Here is a 13,973-nt window from a genome sequence, read left to right as displayed (position 1 = left end):
ATTTAATTATTTGACAGAGAGAGAGAGCACAAGCAGGGGGAGCAGCAGGCAGAAGGAGAGGGAGAAGCAGATTCCCTACTGAGCAGGGAGCCCCATGTGGGGCTTGCTCCCAGGACCCTGGGATCATGACCTGAGCTGAAGGCAGACATTTAACTGACTGAGCCACCCCTTTGCCCACCTGCAATCTCATTCATTAGATAAATTTTAACTTGGTCATTTTAATTTGGACATAGTATTGTGGTATTATATTGTGCCAAATGTCAGATTTCTAGTCCTAGCTCTGCAGGTCCAAGAATTTTGTAGCCCTGCGGGAAAAACCATAATAGCCCTGTAATCATTTATAGACTACTATTAATGAAGGAGGTACTCTCCATCAAGCAGGGGCAATGCTGCTCTTACAGTGGAAAGTGCAGGAATGACATTTCAGAATCTCTCATTAGGAGTTACAACCGGCAGAAGGATATTTTGTAACATAAATTACAATAGAGATCAATCATATAACGCTATAAAATCCAACATTCAATCAATAATCAAATCTTTGTTTAGATAAATTTAGTGTTTTATAGAATAAAAGAATCATATTTTTTAAAGATTTATTATTTATTTTAGACAGAGAATGTGCACGAGCGGGGGCAGGGAAAGGGGTGAGGGGAGGGGGTAGAGGGAAAGGGAGAAAGAGAATCTTAAGCAGGCCCAGCACAGAGCCCCACAGTGGGCTTGATTTCACAACCTTGAGATCATGTCCTGAGCTGAAATCAAGAGTTGGAGGCTTAACCGACTGACCTGCCCAGGCACCCTAAAAGAAATCCTATTTTTAACAAATTCTTTTTTGAAGTCGGAGAAGAACTCTCATTCCCTTGGATTTTACGTAAGTTCAGCCTATTCTGAGTAAGTACTGGAGAAACTCTAAGAGAAAAAAGAGATTGAGAATGGATGTTTAATATTTGTTAGTTTATGAGATCTAGTTGTAACTGGTCACTCTATTTATCTTTTAATATATTCTTTGAGTCTCCTTGGGAGGAGCATGAGAACCTAGGAGAGAGAGATATTTTCCCCAGGTTTTTAGATAATGTCTTTTGTCATTTGTCACCTGCCAAACACATCTAGTCATAAATACTAGGAGAGCATCACTCACTTAGTAAAATAGGAAAGAAATATTGAGGCAGGAGACCACCGTTCAACTATATCCGAAACAGAGATATATTTGTTGCAGGCTAAGACAAAGCAAAACACAGTCTATTGAACAAAGCAAAAACCTGATCTTGTATTGCGTTTGGGGGAAGCAAAGAGTCCAGGGATTGGCTGAATTTTAAAAATGGGAGTATATAGGTACTGGCTAACTTGCAGTGTATTTAGTGACTGACTGGCTTTCAGAAACATGGATACCTGAGCAAGACTGCTGATTGTTTAGGAAGGGTCTACGACAGTTTTATGGTTCCTTGCTGACAATTTGAGACTAGAAGCAGAGAACTATCCTCCTTGTACTTCCTTTCATGACCTTGAAGAATAAGAACACTTCGATCTCCATACAGTACATCCCTAGTTTTTGATGTAATGTTCCATGATTCATTACTTGTGTACTGTATGGTGACTAACATAACATAATAAAAAATTATTATAATAGTAAAAAAAAAAAAAGAACACTTCAAACTCAATCAGAACGGTGATTGTTATGGTCCAGTGTAGAATTTCTGGAAGATAATACTTTCCTATTACATTTTATTAAGAAAATACATTGTCTTAAGAAATTAATTTTTACCTCATTAATAAACACTAAATATTATTTACTAATATAATAATTCATTGTATTTTTGTAATTAATCATCAAATCTCTAATGACTCAAATATGTGATTAAGTCTAGCTTTAATGTTGAGAGAATAAGCCTGATCTGAATAACCAAAGTTAAAAGTGTTAAAACATGGACTGTTGCACGTGATAGCTTGAGGACTTTCTGTCCCATGTTTATCTACTTCAAAAATGGAAATTTGGAAATCAGCTAGATCTGTTCAAAATCTGTCATTTACTAGATGTGTAGCTATAGAAAAATTAGTCACATTTTCTTCATTAAAAATAAAGATAGTAATAAATTTCAGTGTTATGAGAAATGGTATATAGGAGAAATGCCTGCATTGGTATACAATACATTGTTGAAATTATAACCAGGAATGGAATGTGAAAAAGTAAATGATAATGTTCCATGTCACTGCATCTATAAGAGTTGTTGCTAAATAATGATGAGGATAATAATAACAAAATTACATAAGTCCCAAATTATGCTTGGCAGTATATTTCTACCATTTTAATATATGATTTTATCTTGATTTTCTCCCCAGGTTAGGTTGAGACTGAAGTTTTACCACTTTCTGGACACTTAATTTCTGCCCATGCCTTAATTGTACTTAATTGATGAGACACACATTTATTAAGAATAGTAATAGCATTTTCATTTTTCTATTTCCATAAGGCAGTCAGAGAAAAATATAATAAAATATTCAATTCATTGCTAATTGCCAACGACAGCAATAGTGCCAAACTTGAATCACTGGGTAGGAGGCAACGATGCCAATACAATACTCAAAATACCCTTTCATCAACTCAGGTGTGGATGTTGCAATTTGCTGTGGAAGAGATACTGCACTTACATAGTAGCCATTAGCTCCATGAGGCTATTAAAATTTAAATGTAAAATAATTAACATCAAACAAAACTTTAAATTCAATTTCTCACTAGCTGTATTTCAAGTGATCAATAGCCACATGTGGCTACCATATTACACAGTATAAAGAAAATTTCAAAAATCAGAAAATTCAGTTGGATAGAGCTGGCCTAGAGACTTCTCCTTGTGTAATGTTTGAAAATGTCAATATTTTCTGAAGCCTGTCAATTCTTCATTCCTTATATTTCATCCCTTTCTTTCTATTCTCACAGCTATTACTTTCTGAGTTCAGGATCCTCAAGAGTTAGCTATTGCAATAATCTGTGAATGGTCTCACTGTTTCTAGTCTCTTCCCCTACTCATCCATCCTATAAACCAAAGTTGATTAATTTTTCTCAACCAGTGTGTTTTTCCCCATCCAAAACTTTCAGGGACTTCACCTTAATTATGATATACGTGCCAAGCAAAAGTGTTCAGTTCATAAGAATCTTCTATCAAATCGCTTATTTGCTTCTCCTATAAAGGGATTCCCAAACCTACACAAGTCCTCTGCTCTATCACAAATATCAGTTCATTGTACCCTAGTTAGGTTTGCCAATTTCCACTTTTGCTCAAGCTATCTTTTTCTATCTGGAGATACCTGTAGATTCCATCCTTCATACTTGCATGCTATGCCATCATCCTATCAAATCCAGTGTGTCTGATTTCATCTGTACAGCTGGACTTGACCACCTCACATCATAACAATCTCTAATAACCCATGTTGGTGATCTCTCCCCTGTAACTGTCTCCACTGACTATCATATTTCACTATGTTATTATTGTTGCTGTCTTTCTCCCATTCAAGAAATTTATAATCTGTTTTCTAGAGAGAATTATATCTCTATTAACAATAACCAAGTCCTGGGGGGGGGGGGGGTTGCCCCTAGTCTTCTGTGGCTTCTGACCTCAATGGCATACCCCTTAGCTTCTTACTCTGGGATCCTCTCACACTGATAAACTATCTTCTTTTGCAGAGTCCCATGTTTAAATGACCTCACTATCTACCATAAGTTTCATGAAGTATTTTTTTTTAAATAATAGATTCAGATTTTATCTAGAAAAGGGAGTGAAAAGGTGGAGAAAAACGATAATTCTTGAGCATAACTCTAGAACTTCATGAATTATTATTAGTTACATTTTATAGACGAGGTTCAGAGAAGTTATGTAAATTGTTCTAGGTTATAGCTAAGACATGGTAGATCAGAGATTTTAAAACAAATTCTAAAGCTCGTGATCTTTTAACTCAAAGGCACATCTCCTTCAAGAAAGGGCCTATGGTTTTTCCTCCTGAGCCAAAACTTTGAAAAGTGCTCATGACATATAATCAAAAGTCATCTCTATGATTTCTGTCTTCCTCTGTACTTTTAAACATGATCACACGAGGAAATTCATCCTGTCATTGGATTAAAAGTCAAGCAGGCTCTATGATTTTCTAGTCTTTTCTTGGTGATAGAAATTCCTATGGTCACTTTAACCCTTGACCCAGACATCACAATATTTAATTCAATATATTAATGAACCCCTCAACCTTCATTCACAGCTAAGACTCTTGCACTGCTCTCCATCTAAGTCTGGCAGCAGATGGGCCACTTGTCTTCAGAAATGAGATGTGGTCCATTTCTTCGTTCTTTCCCTTAGTCCTCTTATCTTTCTCCCTTAATCAATAGCTGCTGTTTCTTGACCTTACAGGTTCAAATACGTGGTGGGAGGTAGGAGAGGTAAAAGACATACAAAACTTCTTGTTGACTTTGCTGTAATGGAAAGGCACCATGTTCTTCAGACCTCACAGAAGCATTCTCTCATTAGGTGTTTTTGCAGATTCTTTGGAGACTTTTATGCTGGACATCTGTAGATGTGATTCCCTTGTCCAAGGCAGTGCCTCACCCATGACTGGCTGCCCCTAATTCTTCTGTGGCTTCTGACCTCAGTGACATAGCCCTTAGCCTCTTACTCTGGGATCTTCTCACCCTGATACACCATCTTCTTTTCCAGAGTCCCATGTTAAAATTTCAGGCTTATGTTTTTACTGAATTTTCTCCATGGCTACATTTCATGCACCTTTGGCCCCTTAACAGAGGCATATACAGAAATTTTCCAGACATATTCCTTTTTCCTTAGAGTCCACTTCAGCTTACTCAGGCATGAATCAGACATCAGTCTACTCTGTTCCTAACTGTAAAAAACATACATCTAGTTCTCTGAGCTGAACTTCTCTCACAAGACTCCAATCACTCCTATGTAGAGAAGGGGTGACATCCACAGCACTCAGAGTTCTCTCCAAAAACTCCCCTCTCAAAATCCTGCTCTCTCCCCTCTTTCTTGGTCCCCAACGTAAGTTTCAGAGTCATCTCACTGATTCTTAGCTAAGGGATCACTCTCATAATTCATTCTTGAATGTAGCCTCCAATGTCTTCATTCCTCAGCCAAAACTAAGAGAAGAATCTCATTTTAACATCCTGTTCCACATATCAAAGTGCAATTACCTCAGCCAGAACACAATCTCTGTTGTGGGTTATATAGTGTATTGATCACAAAGTGGCAACTTATTTCTCTAAAATACCCATTTCCTATGTATCAATTCACTTCTGCACCCTTTCAGTCCTCAACTATTTTTTTTCATGGCAACATTTTTTTTTCTTTTTTCACCACTCTATATATCATACTTAAATCTTCTAAGTACTTAATTATATTTTGTTTTAATTTTCATCTCAACTATCACTCATGGCTTTCTTACTCTTTTCATCTTTTTCTTTTACCTAGATAATGTTGTTCAATAATATTCCTCATCTCCACACAAAAAAGGAAAAAGTAGATATCATTTTCTCTGCCTCTGATTTCAGATAAATTGCTAGTCTTATTGCAAGTAGTAATCTTCACTCATCCAGTTGTCTTTCACAAATAGAGCAAAGCAGAATCTGCTTCTAAGTTAAACAAAAAGCAGAAATCAGAATGTCAAATTATAATTGGCATATCCCAGACATAATCAATATTGCCTTTTGCAAGTTCCTCCCACAGTAAAAGCAAACCCTGGTTAGCGCTGGCCAAATCTTGACTAATTTGGCTTCAAGTTATTACCATACTTAATATCTCTGAATCAACAGTGATGACTAAGATAAAGTGAGCTACAAGAAATGATCAGTCTTCAATGCAAAAACTTTTTCACTTTGTGCCAACTATTTCTGGTGCACCTGTTTTATGTTCAGAGTGGGAAGAAAATCAAAAAGACATGGCCAATTTTGAAAGAGACACAATGTTTTCAATGTCTCAAAATAGCTCAAATACATAGCATTGCTTCTACTACTTATTCAAACTACAAGGCTGATTAAGCATATGTGTAAGGCAGCATGCAAATAAAAAAATTACCTACTCACATCCCACCTTACTCTCCAGGTTCCAGTTTCTTATCTAAGCAAGGATACTGCTCCAAGTAGAGGCAGAGAGAAACCAGTAATCCAGGGAATTTTCAATGGGGTATACAAAAGAAGCAATATGAGAGGAATTCCAGAATTTCTGATATTGCATTTGCTAGGGGCTCTAGAAATAATCTAAACTGGTGCCTGTTTTTCAGAGGGAGAACTTAGATTTTAGTTAAAGTAGATTGCACTGGTTAAGCTAACATAATAGTTCACAATAAGGCCTCTATGATGTAAATCCTAGAAAATTGAGAAATGGACTTTATATTAACTAGAGTCAGATTTTTTTTTTCCAAAGTTGTAAGCCTAGAACCATGACAGGACTCAGAGATTGGTGATAAGAATGTATTTTAAAGGATCATCGAGAATAAACCAATATCATTTGCCTGGAGAGCTCACAAAGGGAAAGTGGAAACATGAAGAATCATGTTCTAGATTCATTTCTCTATCAATTTTGTGGGTGCCGTGGGTTCTCCCAGGGTCAAGACAAAATAGGGGGTTAGATACATAGGGGAAGTCTGAGACTCACATTTGTGCAGATCAGGTATATCCTGTGAGTGACAACATGAGAGTACAGCCAACCATCAAGCATAATGGATGAGCACGCTGTAATGAGACTGAAGTGTGACTCAAAACTGTGGATAAAACCCTAGAAAGAAAAGATCTCCATGGTTTTCATACAAATAACTAAAAATTCAAACCAAGTTCAACCTTCAGAGTGTGGACCCAAGAAATATGGGATAGGAAGTAGTTAGAAACCCAGAGGGGTAAGGATGTACGTCCAAAGTAGATTCCAAGCACCCACTAGCAAAATAGTGGAGTATGTAATGATTCAATGCCTCATTGACAGGTAAATGCACACTATTTGTATGGACATTTTTCTATAGATCAAAACCATCATTTTCCTTCATCTCCAAGGGAAATGTTTTTAATTAAGTAAATACAATGACATTTTAAATAATCCACCACCATTTTCTAAAACTATTAGGTCACATTTTTTTGGCAATTAATCCATAAATTGAATTTCAAATCAACTTCAAATACAATATAATGCAAAAATATGTTTCCTTTAGCTATCTGGGACAAGATAACCAGGATACAATGATGAACCAAACATAGGATTCACCTTCCTAGAGTTCATAGTGTGACAGCGAAAATACCCAAGCAATTAAAAATGTGATGAGTGTTAGGAAATGAATGCTAGGGGAGTACCACATGGAGAATTCAATCTAGTATATGGAATCAGAAAATGTCTCCCAGACAAAGTGATATCTAACTGAGATTTGGAGACTAAGTATATGTTTGCCAGGTGAAAATTTAAAAATGTATGGGGGCATTTTGGACTGTCTCTATCACTGAAGAGGCTCAATTGGCATTCATAGGAATTAACTGCCCAACCAACCAACTTATGAGAAATAACATATCATTGTTGCTTTAAACCATTCAGTTTGAGGGTATTTTGTTGTTTTGCCTTCACATGGCCTAGGCAAAGTGCTGAGGAAGTAAAAATGGTCTTCTGATGATCTGGAGACACTACTGACAGCAGAGTCTGATTTCTTATGCTTTTGCAGACTAAAAACTATGAGTGCCCAAGATTGGATTAGGCGTTTAAGTACTTTGTTGCCACAGTGATGGAGGGTGCTATCAGCATTTAGTGGATAGTGCCCAGGAGTGCCGGACACCTTGCACCACAAGAAATTATTCAGCATCTCTTTTGACTTGAGACTATCATGCCAAATATTCAATTAGGTGAAAAACTTGAGCCTACAAATTAAGTTCTTTTTACAAATAAATGCAAAGTATGCTTTACACAGGTTTTAGGTCCACAAAATTGGAAGAATGTAACTACTATGGAAAGTGAGAGAAGACTGCATTTTATTTTGTTTGAAAGCATAACTATAGTTGTTCATCGTTCTGGAAAATCACATCACTGAGAGCAACACCACTCATGGTATCTGGGCTGCTAGTATAATACAACTGTGTCAGTTTGCATTTATATCATTAAATCCACAGCAGTTCTTCAAACAAGAGCACACATCTGACTACTTCATTATGTCTTTTAGGGTCACTTTGCCGAACATTTACATATAGAAATACATACTATTTTAATATTAATCCTTTCATTTATTTCTCCTCTACATACAAATAGTTGTATTATTGATTTTATATTACCTGTGGATTTTATTTCAGGAAAGTATAGGTGACATTACCAAACAGATATTGTAAAAAGAGAACTTTGGCTCAAAGAGTACTAAGCTCTGGGGCGCCTGGGTGGCTCAGTCAGTTAAGCATCTGACTCTTGATTTCAGCTCAGGCCATGATCTCAGGGTCCATAAAATCGAGCCCCGCATTGGGCTCCAGGCTTTGTGGGGAGTCTGCTTGAGATTCTCTCGCTCTCCCTTTGTCTCTCCCCCTGCTCTTTCTCTCACTCTCTCTCTCTCAAATAAATAAATAAGTAAATCTTAAAAAAACACAGAGGACTAAGCTCTGAAGGAAAAATGTATCCACCGTCGTCCGTCAAATTCTTGTAAGCATTTTTAAATGTTGGCACTTTAAAAGAAGACATTATCTTTGTATCCAGTTGATCATTGTCCCATTCTTAGACAATTCCTTTGGATTGAGATATGAGTTAAATGTTCAATGTTTACAGCCAGTCTTAATGCATACAGTTACTGACTGCCATCCATGTGTCTCACAGCTTGGGTGAACTTCTCAACAGTTTGTCCCTATTTTCCTCCAAACCCAAGGACAGGCTCTCTTTGGTCATTAGGGCAGCCCAATCTTTTTCAGTCAGGGTTTCAATCAATTCTTCTACTGAATATCAAAATTGCCTTCTTTGAACAACTGAAACATGAATCAGCAGAAGAACTGTACTCTGTCCACACGAGTTCCCTGAGTTAACCTTTCTTGCTTTTCCTCAAGTTATTTCATTTTCCATTTTTACTCACTGCTTTATTTATACATCATCCCCATAAAATTCCAAAAGACGTATTTCTTGTATCTTGAATTTTCCATCGCCCTTACACTTTTTATACTACCATCTACACTGCCATCTGAGTCTTCAAATCTTCTCTCCTGGTCACTAAATCTTAACTCAATGAATCTCTAAATCAGGTACCCATCTTCTGATTTTTCCTCTTCCCACACAAACACCTATAAACATCCATCCACAATGAGTGCTATTAAATGTTTTTGTCATTCAAGAATAAAGGTGGGATGTTTTGTATAACCTTGAGTTTTTGTGTGATTTAGGCAAATCACTTAACCTCTTTTGGCCTTAAAATCCTGATATATAAACTGAGGTTAATAAGAGAAAATTAATCTAGCAGAGTTGTGAGGATTAAATGAACTAATACAGGTTAAGCAATTAAAACCGTGTTTACACATAATAAGCACTATATATTATTATTATTACACACAATTTTGTAAGCTATATTTTACAGTCTAGTTTGGTGTTTAAAGGCAATAATTTTAACTATATGTAGTAAAACACACTAATTTCCACTTAATTAGAAAATGTGCTGATTACACAAATATAAACACGCACTATAAAATTCTAGAGTCCCCCAGGAGACACAGAAGAATCTGGCCTGTTTCCAAATGGAATTTGCTTCAACACCAGCAGCATGGGTGAGGCAGTCAGCAACAGTCACTAAGTAGGCACTGTGCTGGGCTTTAGCATTCACTGGGGTTTTGGTCCAACTAAGGCAGGATAAGCCCTCCAATTTGGCAGCAGCACATGCTTGCCCCAGGTTATAGGATATGAAAAGTCATCCACAGGGCTTTCTAGAAGCTTCAGTCTCTTGGGGAAAATGACTCACCATTTAAGCAGTTGTTCTGTGCATGCCAAATTACTACGAACTTTAAAGCCCAGAGAAGGTAAGAAATCAGCTTAAGGTCTTACCAGTATGAAAATTAATCAGGATAATGTTCAATTCTTCCCCTTAGCTTTCAAATCTGTGCTTTAATTAGACTGGTGAGCAAGAACCAGACAATAAGCTGAAACCAGTCATGAACCTCATTTCATTAAGCCCCCGGCAAGCTTCCTTATTAATTGCCTACCCAACATCCCTTTCTTGACTGATAAGTTCATCCAGTTGTGCAAAGGTCCAAAATAGTATTCTAATTGTATGGTTGAGGTCCCTACATCATGTGTAACAGTTCATTCTGAGATTCTTAGAGAAGAGCCAGGTATGTCCCAAGCAGTTATTTTCAGCAGTTAAGATTGGATGTGAGAAGGAAATATGAACACTGCAAAAGCAACAAGACTTAAATCACCAAGAGTGATGGTTTAAGGAGGTGCTGGTTCCCATGTTCCCACCAGGGGCACTGATACTGGCCTTCAGATCAAGGTGGGCTGTGGGGAGAGACAAAGGCATGGGTTGCAACAACAGTAGAGTAGCCAAGAAAGACATACTGGGTGCCAGGCAACAGTCATGGATTTTAATAGCCATTGGGTAGGATAAAGATGCTTTTCTAAGCCCTTGGAAAGAAAAATCAGGGCTCAGGCAGTGGAATAAAAGAAATAGAAGAGTTCAAAACACAATGAATAAAAGATTCTGTCTTCATATTCTTCCCTTTTCTCTTTCCCTTAGTGTCTCTCATTCCTTAACTGGCCATGATATAACACTGTATTTTTGTATGACTTGTGAAATGTACGTTTATGCGTCTCACTAGAAAATAGATTAAACTACTTGAGATTGGAGGTTTGGGGCTTTTCTTTCCTTTTTTGCCTAATGATCACTTGCCCTCCATAGGAAAAAACTACTTTGAGTAGCTACTTTGCTAAAGCAGTAAATCGTATAGCATAGTTACCAATTTTTTAAGGACGTGCAATTTAAAGAATTTAGTTGATTGAAGATGTGAATTAACGTACAGAAAACTCATCATTTGGATGGTTCACTCAATCATAGAGAGTTTCAAAGTTATAGAAGCAAAATAATGATTTCATTGACAAGTCAAAAATATTATCTCCATTTCTTCCAATTGGTTATTTTTTTAACAAAGAGATTTCAAAAGCATCCTAGTGTGCTTTTATAACCCCTTATGTCTCATGCCATTTCTTTAAAGGATATTTATCAAACATTTTAAATGATATCACTTCTTATTTGTGTATGGGGTATTTGGTTTATAAGATGTTTTCATACCATGGCATTTGACAATCACCACAATTCTATAAGGGAGATAGGAAAGTCATTTTTTATTTGAATTCTATAGATAAAGAAATTCAGACTCTGAATTTGTGACATTCCAAGCATTCATATTGTTGTGTTTTGTGGAGCTAATATTCAAGGCAGGATCTTCCAACACTTAAGTCTTGTGTACTTCCCCTACACCACAGGACTTCTTTATTTAGAACCACCAACCAAGGGAGATGACAATTTGAGCAAATGATTTACAACTATGTAAGAGATGAGGCCATGAGTAAAGAGAAAGTACAATACTTAGATCTTCTCTTGAAATAATATGCTTTCATGTCATTTAAATATATGGAAGTCTAAATAGGGGAGACGACCATCCACTTTTCAAAAGTTACATTGACAGAATATAAGCAGTGTTTCTACTCAGATAATATAGAAAATATTAACAGCAAAGGGGGTTCAAATAATCCCACCAGTTCACACCCCAACATAACCAGACACATCCAGAGTAGCCTGCTGCAATCATGAAATTTCAAATTTTTTAAGTGAGACCCTACATTAATTGCCTGATTGTCTTCACCTCTTCCAACTGTATTCAATCTCCCCTACATTTAACATTTTTTAAGAAATTAATCTTATCTCACAATATGATGAATAGAAAATCCAGTCTCAAGCCCAGCCCCCCCCCCCAAACATCTCCAGGTTCTCTGCTATATTATTATTCTTCTGCTCACCCAATTGTGAAATAAGGTCCATTTTCCCACCAATTCTCCCCTGAGTACCAATAATAAAAGGCATTAGTGAATAAAAGGCAGTGTGTGAAGTATAGATTTTTAATGACAGGTTAAGTGGAATGTGTCTGAAGATGGAAGGCAATACATGGAAGCAGTGTGCAAACCAAAAAGTTAAAAATGTATTCTAGTCATCCCTACCTCTTAAGTGCTTGTGCCAATCCCATCACACCAATTTTTTTCCACAGGCAATATTTTCTCTTCAGGCCCTGGCCTCTGGCCATCTCATGGTACCCTATCCCCTCTTGCTTTACAGCTACTGGTTTCTCCCCTATCACGTGCCCTTGACCCTCTCCCTCGTTGGAAGCCCATGAAAAGCATTTTTTCAAGCAGAGCTAATGAGCCCTCACCTTCCAGGCCATAACCTGGGACTTATCTTTTCACACTGAAATGGCCCAGTTACTTGCTTTCCTAAGAGTCCAAAACACAAAAACAAAAGCAAAAATCTCTCCTAAAGGCCAAGTGTGATTAAAACTTTTGGAATAACCTAATTTTTCTCCCATCAGGGAAGTCTTGATTCTTATCTTAGAAACTCCAGAATTTCTAGTAGAAATATTCTAATCTACTCTATAAAATAAACATTTTTGATATAAAGTATTGTTTTAAGTGGCTTTTCATCAAGTAAAATCAATACTCGGAATATATTCACAGAGAACAATTAAGACAAATAGATGGAAGTTACAGGAAAATAGGGTTTCACTCAAAAGAAGTTAAAACACTCCCTACAGTTATTTGAAGTCTCACAACTGAAAGGCTTACGAAACCGGAAAGGGTCAGAAGGATACTAGATAAAGACTTCTGGGACGGGGCGCGGTGAGAAACATCCGTTATGTAGAAAGTTGGACTCCACAGTCTCCACGGCCTCTCCACAGTCCCTCAACCCTCAAAGTCTAGATGCCTAATTTCAGTGCCAATGAGGGCACGAGTTTCTGTACACCTGCAGTCCTGCCTGTGGTTTGCAGTGTATCTTTGTTACTTGGTTCAAATTCTTTTCCATGTCCAAATATTCATACTTAATATTCAAATAATAACAAAGCATATAATAAATCTCAATTAAAAAAATTTAGAAGGTTGTTCATGCAACTAATCTGCTTCACCAGTATATATAAACAAGATTTAGTTATATTGGTTATTATGAATAATACTTACAGATAAAAAAATTTTTCTAAATATAATCTTATCTAATTAGGTATGCTAATGATCACTAATTACATGTACAGAGTTAAGGAAAAAAGGACAGCTTTCAAATATCTACATATCAGCTGATTCACACGGGAAAATAAATAACAAACTCTGTATAGAAACTAGATATTTGGGAATTCAGGATATGGAATCTATAATCTAGTGGAAACATCTTTATGCCATGCACCTCATAAAATGTTTCCCAGAAGGCTTCTTTATATCACTCATAATTATATGGTGTATTAAATTCTGCTAGGTGACACCAACAATTTTAATTAAATGAACACTCACAGTTTTTGTTTCTTAACCCTGCAAATCAAGTGGCAGTTATGAAATCTAGAGTATTCCATATTCATGCCCTTGACAATACAATGTGAAAACGGTCGGGTATCCAAACTGCTTTGAACTTCAGATAGTTTTCCTATAAGAAATTCAGATTATCCTCAAGTTTTTATAACCCAATTTCCCTTGGTATAGACTTATTTATTCTGTCAGTCAAAATTACTGAGTATCTATTAATGATATACACTATGTTAGAAACTAAGGCTAAAAGACACTACTCCTAGTGATACCAACAATAGCAACAAACATTTGTTACACTCGTAGTATGCACCAGGCACAACTATGCATTTTACTTGCATTATCTTTTTTAATCAATAATCCATCATAATAGATTTAGAAACCAAGGTTTGCCTGGTCATACATTTGATTAGGAGGTCTGCATAACTCCAAAGGCCACATTCCTAG

The 13,973-nt window shown here is 36.6% G+C and overlaps 1 long non-coding RNA gene across 1 annotated transcript in view; it reads right to left on the bottom strand.

Moving 5' to 3' along the window:
• The window catches only part of LOC103672160, a 294,440-nt gene that overhangs the window by 172,214 nt on the left and 108,253 nt on the right, over positions 1-13,973 (bottom strand). The window lies entirely within an intron of this gene.

This window comes from Ursus maritimus, unplaced genomic scaffold (genome assembly GCF_017311325.1).
Source record: "Ursus maritimus isolate PB19 unplaced genomic scaffold, ASM1731132v1 scaffold_5, whole genome shotgun sequence".
NCBI lineage: Eukaryota > Metazoa > Chordata > Mammalia > Carnivora > Ursidae > Ursus > Ursus maritimus.
Note: the sequence above shows the minus strand (reverse complement) of the source record. Positions and strands in the feature narration are given on the sequence as shown.